The sequence below is a fragment of the Melitaea cinxia genome, chromosome 29 (genome assembly GCF_905220565.1).
Source record: "Melitaea cinxia chromosome 29, ilMelCinx1.1, whole genome shotgun sequence".
NCBI classification, from domain to species: Eukaryota; Metazoa; Arthropoda; class Insecta; order Lepidoptera; family Nymphalidae; genus Melitaea; species Melitaea cinxia.
Window position 1 is genome coordinate 2576424 of NC_059422.1, and position 15324 is coordinate 2591747.

The 15324-nt window shown below is 34.6% G+C and overlaps 1 protein-coding gene across 1 annotated transcript in view; it reads left to right on the forward strand.

Moving 5' to 3' along the window:
* Window positions 1–1553: 1553 nt before the first annotated feature.
* Window positions 1554–15324, forward strand: part of LOC123667830 (diacylglycerol kinase 1) — a 202200-nt gene continuing 188429 nt past the window's right edge. The window contains exon 1 of the mRNA XM_045601669.1: window positions 1554–1638. The gene's annotated coding sequence lies outside the window, so the exon portion shown is untranslated. The remainder of the gene's footprint in view (window positions 1639–15324) is intronic.

A 15324-nucleotide genomic window follows, 5' to 3' on the forward strand; every position in this document is an offset into this window, starting at 1 on the left:
AATTTTTTTTTCAATCAAGCACTATTAAATACTGGGAATAGTGAGATTACAATTGTTTTTAACGTTGGATTTTTTAACTTAAATAACTCATAATTAGAGTCCAATATTGGAGCTAACTTTATTTCGTTTATGTAAGGGATTTCTAGTCTGGGTCCTGAGTGACCGCTCGTAGGGATTTTCTACTGACGAAAGCCACCTTATTACCCAACGAGGACCAGATGTGTGTACACTGGGTGTTCCCCCAGTAATTTCTAGTCAATTATAGGCCACGGTAGCTGCTTACCATCAGGTGTAAGCTTGTTTGCCATCTCATTAGTATAAAAAAGCATAATATTTTATATCAAGATGAAAAAAGAAAATAAAATATTTTATTTATCAAAGCCACTGACTGGATCGCAATAAAAATCCCTACACAATGCTCGCCGTAAAATGTTTTAATGACTTACAAACCTACGTCCATCTTGAAGCGTCATTAACCCATAAAGCAGTGGGCCATATGGTTTGGACGATAATGAATTTATTATCGTTATTATCGAAATATTTATTAAGTTTATTACCTTGAAGTAAATATACTTATTTTGAATACATTTTGGTTATGATTAGTAGATAGGAAAATTATTATGTAAAAATTTATATTTATATGGCAGCCGTTTTGTTATTCATTGACATATATTTTTTGAAGTTTGATCCTAAAGAAATAATGTAAGGACCGTGGTATAAAATAGGGGGAGATATCGCATGAAACAGTAATAATTCGCAGTGACATTAAGAGTGACGTTTTAACGTGCTTTAATTTAGTGGCTTATGTGAGTTGTAGGTATAACAGTATACCAACATTTACTGTCAACGTTTTGATTTTAAATAATTATAATCTTATTAATTTAAATAAACAATTTTAATCTTCAAATATTACGGTACCTAGTTGTTCTTAATTTAAGGGTTAACTCCAGTCGTAAAGGAGCTTACAAACTTTTTATTTATGAATAAGAAGACATGGAAAGACATTTTTAGCCTAATTAGCATAAATAAAAAAGTTCCGATTGACAGTATGATGGATGCTAACCGCTAATTTATTGTTAAAATTAAAAAAAAAAACAGCGTCCCATTTTACGCGTAATGAGAGCGTAATTCGATATTTTTGTCAGAGGATTTTGGTTTGTAAGTGGCCAGGATAATGAACCGAGCGAGACGCACGATGAAAACTGATTAGTTAGATAAGGATGTCGATATTGTGTACTTTCTCTTATAGATTTGCTGAAAGCTGTACGATAGAGCTCAGCTCAGCTTCAATTTTCAGTACGGTTTGAACGTTTGTCGGGAACAGACGTCGATTTTACCTCCGTTCTGCAAATTTTCCGTAAATCCTTACATTCGTTTTTTTCGGCCGTTATGACTGCCAAGGATGATTTAGAGATTGATAAATTTTTGAAGTCGAACTGACGAGGAAAAAAACGTGCTCTCGAAAATATTTAAATTTGGAATGCTTCATTTGTAAAATATCAGTTATGTGTACATTTATGTTACAATTTTAAAATTTATTAATCGCTTGTGTGCTGCTTGAAAAAAAAATTACAAAAATACAGTGCTATGTGTTCGTTTAAATTTAAATTTTGAATCCATTCGAATTTCGATTAATCGGTAAGTAATCATTATTTTTCTTTTTTCTCATAAGCTATGGCTGACCAGTGTTTATGATATTAATAACAATTTGATATTACTCTGAATGCTATGATTCTAGTCGATGAAGGTTATGATAAGACAAAGTAAACACACGCTAAGTTTTACGGAAAACGTTTGTGATTGTTACATTTTATTTTAGTCTTGTTAAATGTGTTATTAAATCGTTACAAGGACGTTAGCGTATGAATTATTGTTTTAGAAGATTAATTCTAGGTACCATTATCTATGAAAAAATCTTAAAAACGTAGAAATTGTTTTTAGAATAGAATACAAAGGTATTAGAAAATACTTACTAGAATACACCTTTATTGCACACCACAAAATATTTACGGTACTTAGTAATTTAAACATACAGCTTGTGTGGATAAAGGCGATCTTATTTGTCGCTTAATAGTGATTTTATAAATTGTAGGTACAGTAGAGTAATAATTAATATTATTTATAAAAACACGACATAGGCCTCTTTCCCCATGTAGGAGAAGGATCAGAGTTTAACCCACCACACTGCTCCAATGCGGGTTGGCGGATATACATGATCCCTAGTATTAGTAACGATCGCTATCAGGCGTATATGATAACAACCGGGACCATCGGTTTAACGTGCTCTCCGAAGCACGCGTAAGAAATCCACAAGGACTGCATAAACACCCAGACGACGGCAAACATCAGTATGGCCAATGTTTGTCATGTGCGGGGCGATCCCCGCAACCGTTAGCCCAACAGCCACAAACCAGTGTTGTGACCGTTGCGCCAACGTTCTTACGGAATGAAAAATTTAGAAAATGGCACAGTAGCTAGGAAAAATTTCAGAAAAATATAGCGATTATTTAAATTTCACGCGTGTGACATTTCTTACAAGTCGATCAGTCCGTCGGATCAGCTAATATAATTATTACGACCCGTTCGAACAGCACTGGCTGTTGCGCTTGCGGCCGCGGGTTCGATCTCTATTACATGAAACAGGACCTATTAATCATTACGGCTGTTGCGCTTGGGATCACGGGATCGATCCACCCACATAATAAACATTTGTATTAGGCATATCAATGTTTGTTGTGGCCTGAGCGTTTGTGCTTGTGTATAGTGTTTCCGGACCACCTACACAGGAGAAAATCCTACTTGTAGTTGTACAATAGTGATGTCCTGACATAGACTTCAAGCTTACAAGTTCATATATAAATAATACTGCTATCAAGTAGTGTAATGTTACTGACTACTGTGATGAGTAAGGTAGCCATTTTTATGTATGTTTATGTCTATTATTTAATAATTGGTGGTTATGATTATAACAGCTTTTATTACAGCCAGACCTAAGAGTACACTGACTTGACAGCGGGGTTTAAGGTGTCCATTCGTTGTTAGTAGGGCACGGCAGGAATTATCCTGCTCAAAATCTGAGGGACAAGGGTCCCGTCGGCAACACGCTTGCGATGCTTTTTGTGTTTTAGGCATCTACAGGATACGGTAACCGCTTACAACCAGATGGATCGTACGGTTATTTGCCGCCTTTTTCGTATAAAATCGCAGCTAAAGTTGCAGTAGGCCTTAATTCAACACGTAGGTAGTGGGGTTAAAAGCTAATAAAATAGAGAAAGTCATAACAGCTGCTTTAAGCGTTACTCGTTATAAATAAGACTTAAGAAATTCATGGAATTCAAAAACGTAAAATAAGACGCTATTTTTATCATAAACGTACAAATAAAACGCCTTATTTTTTATTGCTTTTACGGAAACACATTTTTAATTTGTTTGTATATTTCTAAGATAATTAGATATGGCAAAATATTTGCTAACAACTCTCATAAATTTATAGCATAATCCAAAAGCAATTTCAGTGCCTTTTTGCATTGAGCTATTATTACTAACATAATTATTATACCTACGTATATTCTTCTTCTTCTTAAAGTGCCATCTTCTCACGAAGTTCGGCGATCATTTTGTCAACTTGTATCCTTGATACCGCAGCCCTGAATAACGAACGGGTGCTTTTCCCAAACCATTGGCGTAGATTTTTTAGCCAAGATGTTCTTCTACGACCCACACTGCGCTTGCCTTGGATCTTGCCCTGGATAGTAAGTCGAAGCAGCTGGTACTTAGAGCTTCTCATGATGTGGCCGAAGTATTCAAGCTTCCCTTTCTTAACCGCGTACACAACTTCCGCTTTCTTCTTCACTCGACTTAGCACAGTTACGTTCTTTATTTTATCTCTCCAGGATATCCTTAACATTCTCCTGAATACCCACATTTCGAAAGCTTCAACCTTCTTACAGGTTGATTCGGTGAGAGTCCATGCTTCAACACCATACAAGAGAATGGAGAGAACGTAACAGCGTGCTAATCATACTCGTAGCTCGATGTTCAGCTTCTTATTGCATAGAAGTGGTTTAAGCCGAAAGAAAGCATTACGGGCTTGTTCTGTGCGGCACCTTATTTCCAGACCGTGGCTCCCCGTATCGTCTACCCAGCATCCTAAATAGTTGTATTTCTTTTTCTAGTGGCTCTCCATTACAAAATAGTGGGTTGGGTATATTATTATAACGCTATTATTACTACGTAGCACATTATACTTCAATGCCTTTTTGATACTCATTTTTTTTTTAAATATGGATCTTTAAATTGTAGTTAGTGTCTCAAAATGATTTGATGCTCGAGATGATTCCTATTTATTAATTAAGTCTAAGATCAGTCAATGGACAAATAATTGTATGTAGTTGAAACATTAGAATCACGAGACGGTAGTACAAATAAACAAGCTAGTGGAAACGTACGCAAAAGTAATTATGTCTCTATAAATATTAAAAATAGCAAATATGTTTGCAAAGAGTAATTACGCTCGGTATTGAGTGCTACATTTTTTTATAAATAAATAAATAAATATCTTATAACATACACATACGGTCGTCTGTTCCTATGGTAAGCAACTTAATGCTTGTGTTACAGACTCAGGCGGGAATCGAACCCGCAACCCGCGGCACAGAAAGCAGGGCCACTATAAACTGCGCCAACGGGCTAGTCACATTAATATTTTACATTTTTGGCCAAAATCACTGGAGGTGATAACTAACATAATAACAATCAATTGAAAGTCTCATTGAATGACAGTGTATTTTAAGATAAAAATAATATCATAAAAATATCTGTATAAATAAAAATGAATTGCGGAAATGCACATGCATTGTATATAACATGCATACGTGACCTGTATCTTCCTGACGACTGCATTAAATTGGAAAATTTACATTTTGTGTTTGCTATTGTCAAGACCAGGTTTGCATTAAAAAAATCGCGCTATTGATGAAATGTTAAAAGGTTGGGTCAGCTATTTCAAATATTTTAGTTCATTGAAGATTAAATATGCCTAATATAATCTCTTCATCGTCTTTTTAGGGTTCCGTATTTCAAAAGGAAAAACGGAATCCTTATAGGATCACTTTGTTGTCCGTGTGTCTGTCAAGACCCTTTTTCTCAGAAACACGTGGAGGTATCAAGCTGCAATTCATATCAAATACTCTCAAAGTTACTGTCCCTAGGAGCTGCAAAAAAAATCAAACTTCTAAGCCAATGCGATCAAAAGAAACAGCTGTTTACGCTGCAAATTTTCTACGCTCGCAAGGGAATCAAAAACGGGCTACTTCCTGTGAACTCAGTCTTGAAATTTGGTACGAAGCAACGACTTACAGCACAGATATAAAAAAATTGCGAAAAGCATAAATTTTAGTTACATCATATATAAAAAAAATAATGTTAATAATTTTGTTTGTACGGAACCGTTGGTGCGCTAGTCCAACTCGCACTTCGTCGGTATTTTAAGAGTTATGAACTGCTAAATTTTTTATCTATTATAAATTGTTTTAGGTTAAATATAAGTCATAAATAATGCGGTCTTTAAAATTCTTTTGAAGTTGTAATCTCGACCACACCGATAAATTTCCTTCGTGCCTTCTCCATTCTACGTGACATCGGCGATATAATCTGGGCCTTTGTAATCATTACTTTGCTATAATGGATCGTCTGTGCTATTCCTGAAGCTAGTATTCAAACCAGGAATTTTTCATTTTTGTACTGTCTGTATCTTAGATATTTTTTTTTTAAAGTGGAATTGAAAGCATAATTTTATTTATACAAAATATTATACATATTTACAATATATATTAATTTCTTAGCTTCGGGTGTTTTTAATTAAACTTATCTTTATTAAGCCCATACTACGAACGGAGGTTTTATATATAGAATAATCTTTAGTAAGCTTATAAAACGAACTAGGATATTATATACAGAATAGTTTTTATGCCGAAGTTTATAACGGTTCTTTTATATATGAAAACAAGTAGTTATGAATGAAATCACGGATGTAAATAATATAAATTATAATGATTATCTGACGATCGCTCTGGTGAATATTAGTATGTACAGATTAGCTCTTAGCGAATATTATTATTTATAGATTAAATGTTTAGTAATAGCACTCTGACAGGCGTCTTCAGTGCGACAAAGCCAGCCCCACGGTCACCAACCCGCCTGCCCAGCGTGGTGGCTATGGGTAACACTCATGAGTTTGGTGGCCTATGTCCAGCAGTGAACTGCGATAGGCTGAAGTGAATACTATGACTTCTATACAACATGGAGAAAGAAGATAAGCACTGAAGCCCAGCACAGAAGTTTCTGGAGTCTGGATAATTCAGCGCTAAATCAATTAGTCAACTATTATAATAATGTATATTTTTCCTGCTCAAAACACGGAGCAGCCCGACTGGGGTAGTACCTCGACCTTACAGAAGACCACAGCTAAAGTATTGTGTATTGTAGTGCCTTTTGGTAAGTAAGGTGACCAGAGCTCTTGGGGGTGATTGGGGATTGGGTCGGCAACGCGCTTGCGATACTCCTGCCGGCCTAGCATGCATACAACGAGATATCTCTTGACGAGAGAGAGAGATAATGTCTACATCGAGTATTTTCTCGATTACCCTAACATGCGCACTACGAGAGACAAAATTCTCTTCCGAAGACTTCGCCTTGTCGAGTAGAGAAACATTATCAACCATAATCACAACTGAATATCATTCTTATTTCTTATGTCGTAAAGTTGAATTTACAAGGTTATTGACCAATTTCAAACGAGTGACACATGTTTTATTTAACAATGTTCTCGGCCTTTTGGCTAAGATAAAAAGTGTATATCTAATTTAAAAAATCTAATATGGAAAATAAAACGGCGTAAGTAAATGAATTTAATTATATATGTAAAACAATATGCTCGTGTTGTGCTTTATATCTTGTCGCACATTAGATAATTGTAATTCTATCACGCATTTTTTAAAAATTTTTGAATTTTTGAATTTTTTTTTTTTGATTATTGATTTTACTTTTATTCTATTTAATTTTATTTTTAGTTATTGATTTTTTTAATATAATTTTGTTTTGTTTTTTATTCTGAATGTTGTCTTGTCTTGTTGTACTAACCCAATATGGACTTATACTTTGGTCTGAAATAAAGTATTATTATTATTATTATTATTTAGAATAAGAAGCAACAGGGCGCAAATACGTTTTTTGTGACATTATATGGCACACTTCACTCGACTTTTCGCATTTCCCGCTCTTCGTATACCGAAATTATATAATTATAATAGGGAAACGCCATGGTATACAAAAAATAGGCACCCGGTTTTATTTATTTTTTATTTATCGTCTTTCTCGTCGATAATATTGAAGACGAGAAGTTTCTCTTCCTAAAACGACAAAATTCGACAAAATTACGATGTCATGTTAGCTTCCGTAGAGATAAATATCACAGATCACTAAAATTTAATGATTATCTCTTCTTGACGTAACGAGAAGAGTATCGCGTGCACGCATGTTAGCTACTGTAGACATAGAGAGATAATACGAGAAAAGGGGTAGACAAAATTTTGTCGTGGCGCGCATGCTAGGCCTGCTGGTGTTGCAGGCGTCTCTAAGCTACGCTAATGGCTTACCATCATTGTTTGCCAGCCTATTTATATATTAAAAAAAAATTAACGCAAGTAAAACCACAAGTAAATCCTTCTTCGCAATAACAATAAACTAATATACAAACGAATTTACAATTGAAACCAATCCCTTATAATTCAAACAAACAATTCAACACTATAATATTATTATTAGAAATTTAAAATAAAATTTTCAAACACTTAAAAATTAAACCGTACATGTGGTGTGAATCAATATTATAGAGCGTTGCCTGATGTGAAACAGTGGCGTGTGTTTACATAGAATCACGATTCAACTCTGTTATAATCGTAGGTCGGTTATTTTGTACGTAACCGTTTTTATCGGCGAATTACACTTCGTTCAGAACTACATAATTTTGCTTTGGACTCGATAGTCTGTATCTTTTGTATTGTAGTTGATATTTTTTTATGCCACTACCCTAGTAGCTTACGGCAAACTAGCTTACGGTCCATCTACCACGACTAAGCCCAGCCACTAGCCCAGTGATTGGAATACGAGTTGAGTTTATCGAGGTAAGATACAATAGGAACCTCACTCATTTGGGAATTCGCAAATTTGGGATAACCAGGCTGAGACAGTACCTTGTTGGACAGTACCTTGTTGGACAGTACCTTATTGGACATTACCTTATTGGACAGTACCTTATTGGACAGTACCTTGTTGGTCAGTACCTTGTTGGACAGTAACTTATTGGTTATGTAAGGACAGAACCATAATCAAATAATACTATTTTCAAGTAGTGTTGTGTTCCTGTTATGAGTAAGATGGTCAGAGCACCTGATCTCTCAATATATATATATATATATATATATATATATATATATATATATAATTTAAAATAAACATCATCAGTTTTTAAAATGCCCATGCCTTTTGTTAATCATCAGGTACACTTATACTGCAGACGATTTACTGCAAAAGTACTGCAGATCGACAGTGTTGTGACTGCCTAGTAAAGTGGTCCGTCGCTGACGGCATTTCTCTATTACGGTCTTATTTTCTCTACGACTCTCTAAGGATTAAAAAGCAAATTAAACTTTTTCCAGTAGAGACACTTCTTGACGCATACGTAGTTTAAAGCTCGCGAGTTTATATTTAGAAATCGATTTTTCCATTTGTCAAAACGTTCGGAATCTCCGATGTTATATTAGGTCACCGTATGATAAATAGATCGCGTCCGGAATGTCGCTGATATTTCTAAGAATAACTACAAAAACTTATTAAAAGTTTGTATGCCCTGTTAGCTGTCGATAAATAGCCATAAGTCGCTCGATTGTACTGTACGATTTGTATAATATTTAAAAAAACTTTTAACTGAGGTTGGGCACAGCAGGAAATTCCTGCTTAAAATTTGGAGCAGCCCGACTGGGGTAGTACCTCGACCTTACAGACGATCACAGCTAAATAATACTGCTGTCAAGCAGTGTCGTGTTCCTGTTAGTAAGATGACCAGGTCTCCCGAGGGGATAAAAAATTTTTTTTAGCTATATCAGTCAGCAATTACCTATAACAAAGGCATTAAGTTATCCACTTTAGGAACCGACGGCCGTCTGTGTATTTTAAACATTTCAATTAATTATTATTGTTTGAATTGGTTGTTTTATAATTTAGAATTGCGTCACAAGCACTGAATGCAATATAATTGCTTAGTTGCTTATCAGTTTTTATCAGTATGGGCAGGTGTACACAATAAACATTATCGCAGCGAATTTTTTATTGTTGAATGAGTTTTATAAAAGGTTTTTGTTAGAACTTTGGACGATTGGCGATTTTCATTGTTATTGCCTATTGTGTCATCCGATGCATAATAAGTATCATCACATTTTTTTTTATCATTTACTAAACGAGGGTTAGCAACAAAGGTTTTTTTCTGTAATCCTTAGTATAGTGATAATCATTAAAGTATAATGATTTCTTCTAACTCCTTTAGAATGTTGGATGACAGATTGGAGTAAGAGTATTGCTACTGTCTACTGCTCCAGAAGTCGTGGGCTTAACGCTCATGGCATTTGCTTGCATAAGCAATATTTGTGCTTGTCGTAGACTGATGTTTCTATTTGTCTACTATTTTTAGACTAAATATACAAGAATCCTTTTCTTAATGGGACTGTTAAGTTAATTGTAAGTGGTTTATTCTTAAGAATGTATTTACCTCAAAATTATTTTCAATATCTATATAAATTTTTTTTTAAAGTTTTGTCTATTAGTTATAACTTATTTATTCATGTTCAAATTTATACTTGTTCGGGTGAGACTGGAGTCTCCCCGTGATCACGACGATTGTAACATTGCTGAAATATCGGGACCTCAATAAAACAACAAACGTCGTAAGCACCCGAACAAATATAAAGGAGAATGCGACTTTTGGGCCAAAATGTAATGAGTAGAGATATTGTTTAAAAAATTGGTCATATTTTTTTATTTTAAAATATAAAATATCAGCTCAATTCTGAATCTAGAAGCGGAGAAAATTGAGAAAGATAGTTTTCATCAAATTATTTGGGTATCGATTCGACTATAATCGATTACAGAATTCAAAAAGAAAATGTTTGCACTAGTTAATTAACTCAAGATATTTAGATGCATAATTAAAGCTGTAAACAATAACGTGTATTTAAATAAAATTACATTAATATCGAAAATATCAATTAATATTTGATAAACCAAAATGATTATCGATTTCGTATCGATTTTAAATAAATCATATTTTTAATGACAGCTTTGACAGCTTACTAACAGTAATACTGTGTCCGTCACTCGTTTCGTGTTTACTGTTTTCCGATGCATTCTGAGTCCATTCCTGATATTTATTTATGGTTTCAAGTGTATATCAATATTTGTAATGAGTTTTCAAACAGTCTTTACTAAATATAACAAACATTAATGCTACAAGAACTTAGTGATCGGGTTTTTTATAGACATTGTAACATAACCTCACTTTTACAAAAAGTCTAATAACTCCACTCTCAGATAGCCAAAATATAGATAATTTTCAGCGAGGGATCAATAAGCCTAAATGCATTAATTTATACCATTTTCATTTCATTACATTTTGGCAATGTATGGAATCGTATCCATCTCCTTTGAATATGAAAAGTGACCGTGTGTTTTAAAACGCGTAAAAATAATGTCTTAAAAAAATAACCGCAACGATTATATGCATCATGTGCACTCACCTTTGTCTCATCACCCGACCTCTAACTTTAGTAACTTGAGCCTACGTGTCCGGAATATATATTAAGTATTATATTGTAATAACTTGATCTGCTCCAGTAAAAGAGGTTTGGTTTTACGTTATTATCAAAAACCGCTATTTGTGGTAGAGGCATAAATTATTTTAGTTTTTACTCGACGTTAAAAAGTAGAAGGTTCTCAATTGGACTGTATTTTTTTTAAATATGTTACCTCTATAACTGGTGTACTAATTTCGATTGTTCTTTTTTTTAAATCAAACACTGGTTCTTTTTAATTTAATTTTGAGTGAATTTTGACCAGCAGTTTTTTGAGGTATACCTAATAATGTGTATTGTACTATATGAAGGGGTGAAGTTACGTGAAACAGTAACGCTGAGCAGTGACGTAGAGAGACGTTTTCAAGTGCCAAGTCTCTTGCACTTGTCATTTTGGATTTATGTACATGTATAGAAATACACAATAAGCGATCCTCTCTCTTATATATAAAATTCTCGTGTCACAATGTTGGTTACCATACTCCTCCGACGGCTGGACCGATTTTCTGAAATTTTGTGTGCATATCGGGTAGGTCTGAGAATCGGCCACCATCTATTTTTCATACCCCTAAGTTATATTAAGAGGGTTAATAACATATATGGCAAAACAACGTTTGCGGGTTCAGCTAGTTTAGTATAGAAATAATCTTCATTTACATTTACTTCCTCTGCATATTAAATATATTCTGAAATATCACGATAAAGTTTTAAGGAGTAAAATCCAGTCGCGTGTCGGAACTGACACACACTTTTTGAATTAAAACTTGCAGTATATATAATATACATATATGTATGTATTTACGGTATGTATACATATATATTTTATGTATCTTCGGGGATAACTTCGACGTTTATGAACCGGTTTTGATAATTATTCTATGTTGGAAAGGTGAAAACTAGTGTGTTTGATAATTTTTATCGTCTACTTACGTTGTAAAACTTGTCGATGTAATTGAAGTCGGTTTTTTACGATTGCTAGCAAATACAATTAGATATACTTCAGTCGTGTGGTCAAGCACACTCGTTCTTTCATAACTGGTGTCAGTGGGATTTTATCTGTTGTCGTCTGTGAACTTTATAAAACCTTTTACATTATAGTGAAAATCTTCACCTCGTCGCTCGTGAACTTTTCTCATTTTACAAAAGCTTAAATTCTAAAATATTCACAATGTTACGAAACGTTTAAAGTTACATTTTCAAACAGTTCCGTAGGGACTTATTGTAATAAATGCACCCGTTTCAACGCTTATGAATTTCTTTTCTATATATTTACGTTACAAACTTACTTTTTACGTTTTTACATTGTTATCGAAATCCGAACAATGTTTTATTTTTGAGTTCAAAAACGGTAAGTTTACAAAACATTTTATGGGTTGACATATTGTTTCCTAATGTCCTCAAACGTTAGGCATTTAAAAAACTTAATAAACCGCGATAAAATCCGAAAAAGTTGTTTCATTATAATGTTATGGATTAATTTAGTCCATAACATCCCACAGCTAGCCAGGATTTGAATAATGCGTATTTAATTGACTTGGCCTACGTTGAGGATGTTCTCATTTTATAACTTGTGTGTAAATTGTAGTAGGTTTTTTTAATTAATACTTTTTTTGGCACGTGAGGGAAAAATTATGAAAGTAAATTATTATGGTGTGCGCGCACACGTCACAATAAAACCGACACCCTGAAGTTAGCTAGTCAACGAAGAAGAAATTAGCAATGCTAAATTAGCTAGCAAGCATGCGAAAGCGATACCGTGGCGCCCCGCTATGGACAGGACCGCTGGGTTTTAGTGAGTAGTCTGGGTTGGCCAGGAGTCCCACACTCCCGCCGGCCTCGTCGGCGGGGTGCGTAAAAGCCTTCCCCGCGAAAAAAAAAGCTAGTCAATCAAGTAGAACTTCTTACGAGCGTACATAAGTATACACACACACTTTTTTTGTTTTAGAACAAATAAATCCTCCTTTGAAAGATTTAAACATCTCGGAAAATTATTCTAATTGCATGTTTTTGTTTACTAAGAAAAGTAATTTTATAGATTAGATATAAGCTTGATGAATTGTTACTTTCATCTGATAACAACAACTTTATGGTTGTTTGTCCATCTGATGTAACGAGGCCATATTGTATAACCTTTTTTTCACTATACAGGCTTTATAGAAACAAAACTGGTAGACCCTAACATGACTGTGATAGTGTATACATTTTTAAAATTATAAGCCTAATTTTGTTAAGGTAGGTAGGGCTCAACAGGAAGTGTCATGTTTAAAATCTGGAACAACCCGTCTGGGGAAGTGTCTGAAGCTTACAGAAAATCACAGCTAAATAATACTGCTTCCAAGCAGTGTTATATCCCTGTGGTGATAGGCTTCTACGGAGTAGCAGGCGTCTAAGTTACGGCAATCCCTTGACCTGGTTGTAAAAAAAGACTGCTATTGATTCGACTGTATTTTTGGTGTTCACCTCATAAGCTTTTCACTCCGTGTGCTGATTTTGATGATTCTTTTTAATTTAAATGCTTATCGTACGATCCCATTTAAATTAGATCGAGGAAATGTTGACTGATCCCTAATAATGTGTATTGTACTGTACTTGTTGATATGAATTAAAGGCGTTTTTAACCGACTTCAAAAAGAGGAAGAGGTAATTCGACCGTATATATGTGTTTATGTATGTTCGGGGATAACTTCGTCGTTTATGAACCGATTTTGATAATTCTTTTTTCGTTACAAAGGAGGTATCTCAAGTGTGGTACCATGTTAAGGAAACCGGGATTTGGTGATGGAATCCCAGAGAAATCGAGGGGAACCGTCGAAAATCGTATTGAAGACTAGTGCGTTTGATCTTTTTTTTTGGTCTACTTACGCTGTTATTACTTGTCGATGTAATTGAAATCAGTTTTTTTCATTTGCGAGCAAACTCAATTATTATTTGTTTGAGAACAAGCATGGTTATTATAGGTTAGTTAAGCTTAATAATTCCTTTACCAAAATATTATGAGATTACAAATGCGTTCTTGTTCAATGTTCACAGCGTTAAGGGCCGTCTGAAAACCGAACTTCCACTCTCTGAGCGGATGAGCTTTTAAGCTCCGATGAACATAATCTTGTTTCTGATGCCTTAATGTCAAAAATAGTAGATTATATTAAAATGTCTGTGGAATATTTTAGGGCAATTTTTACTTTTTACACAGAAATGTTTTGAATGTCATATTTGGTTTACTAGTTTCATTTGGTTTCACTCGCGTTGAGGATATTTTGTTTTTCTATTGTCAGTTTATGAGATTAGGGCATACAAACAAATATTAATTATTAATTTTATATCATTAAAATAGTATACATAAAAAAACAATTTTTTTTAAGAATTAAAAGTTTTGCGCACGCTTGACTTGGGGAGTAAGGGAGTGGTGAATGCGAACGAGAGCGTTACGAAAAGTGTGATCGGGCGAGGCGAACGAAAGTTGAGACGAAGATATAAGTAAGGTGGAGCTAAAGAAGTTTACGTCAGTCGTCTGGTGCTAAGCACACTTGTTTTTTTTATTCAACAAGTCTATAAAAGCATTTTATAAATATTATATAAAATGTAATTATAGTTTAAGTGGAGATACCACCAATTCGGAATGTTGGTTGCGTAGAGAAGAATCAGTAAGAAACTCCTCAGTTCTCCATATTCATTCATCATCATCACATGACTTCAGTGTATCGCAGTCCACTGCTGGACATAGGCCTCCACAAGTTCGCGCCAAAAATGGTGTAAACCCATGTGTGTTGCTTATAGTCGCGGGGCAGGCGGGTTGGTGACCGCAGGGCTGGTTTTGTCGCACTGAAGACCTGTGTACTTTAAAGTCAGCAGTTGGATGGCTATCCCGCCATCGGTCGACTTTTTAAGTTCCAAGATGGTAGTGGAACTGTGTTATCCATTTGTCGCCTCTTATGACACCCACGGGAAGAGAGGGGTGGCTATATCTTTTGCAGTAACCACACAGCAGAGCCATGTACATTACTTACTATAGGTTTCGTAACATTTAATTTATATTATCAATCATTTTTTCACACAAACATTATCAAGCAGTTCCAGTTTAATGCCCCATAAAACACTCTGTAGTAAATAAATATAATGTGAGCCGGTGGTACAGATGTCGGCGAGTAGGTGGTAGCCCCAGATGGTGCACCAGTTTATTTTCAATCACACAAACAATGGAGATATTTCGATCTAAATCAAGAGATCATTAAACTTGTTTGCGATGGTCGCGTAAAACACGATCAAAGCAAACAAAGATTATCTATTTGCAGATGTGATACATTAAAAACTTGTAAAATGAATACTTGTATATAAATTGATTATCGTTAAATTTCGACCACTAATTGACCACTAGTATAAATACATTAGTGCTGTGTGGCTACGGCACTAAAGAATTTAGCCACCC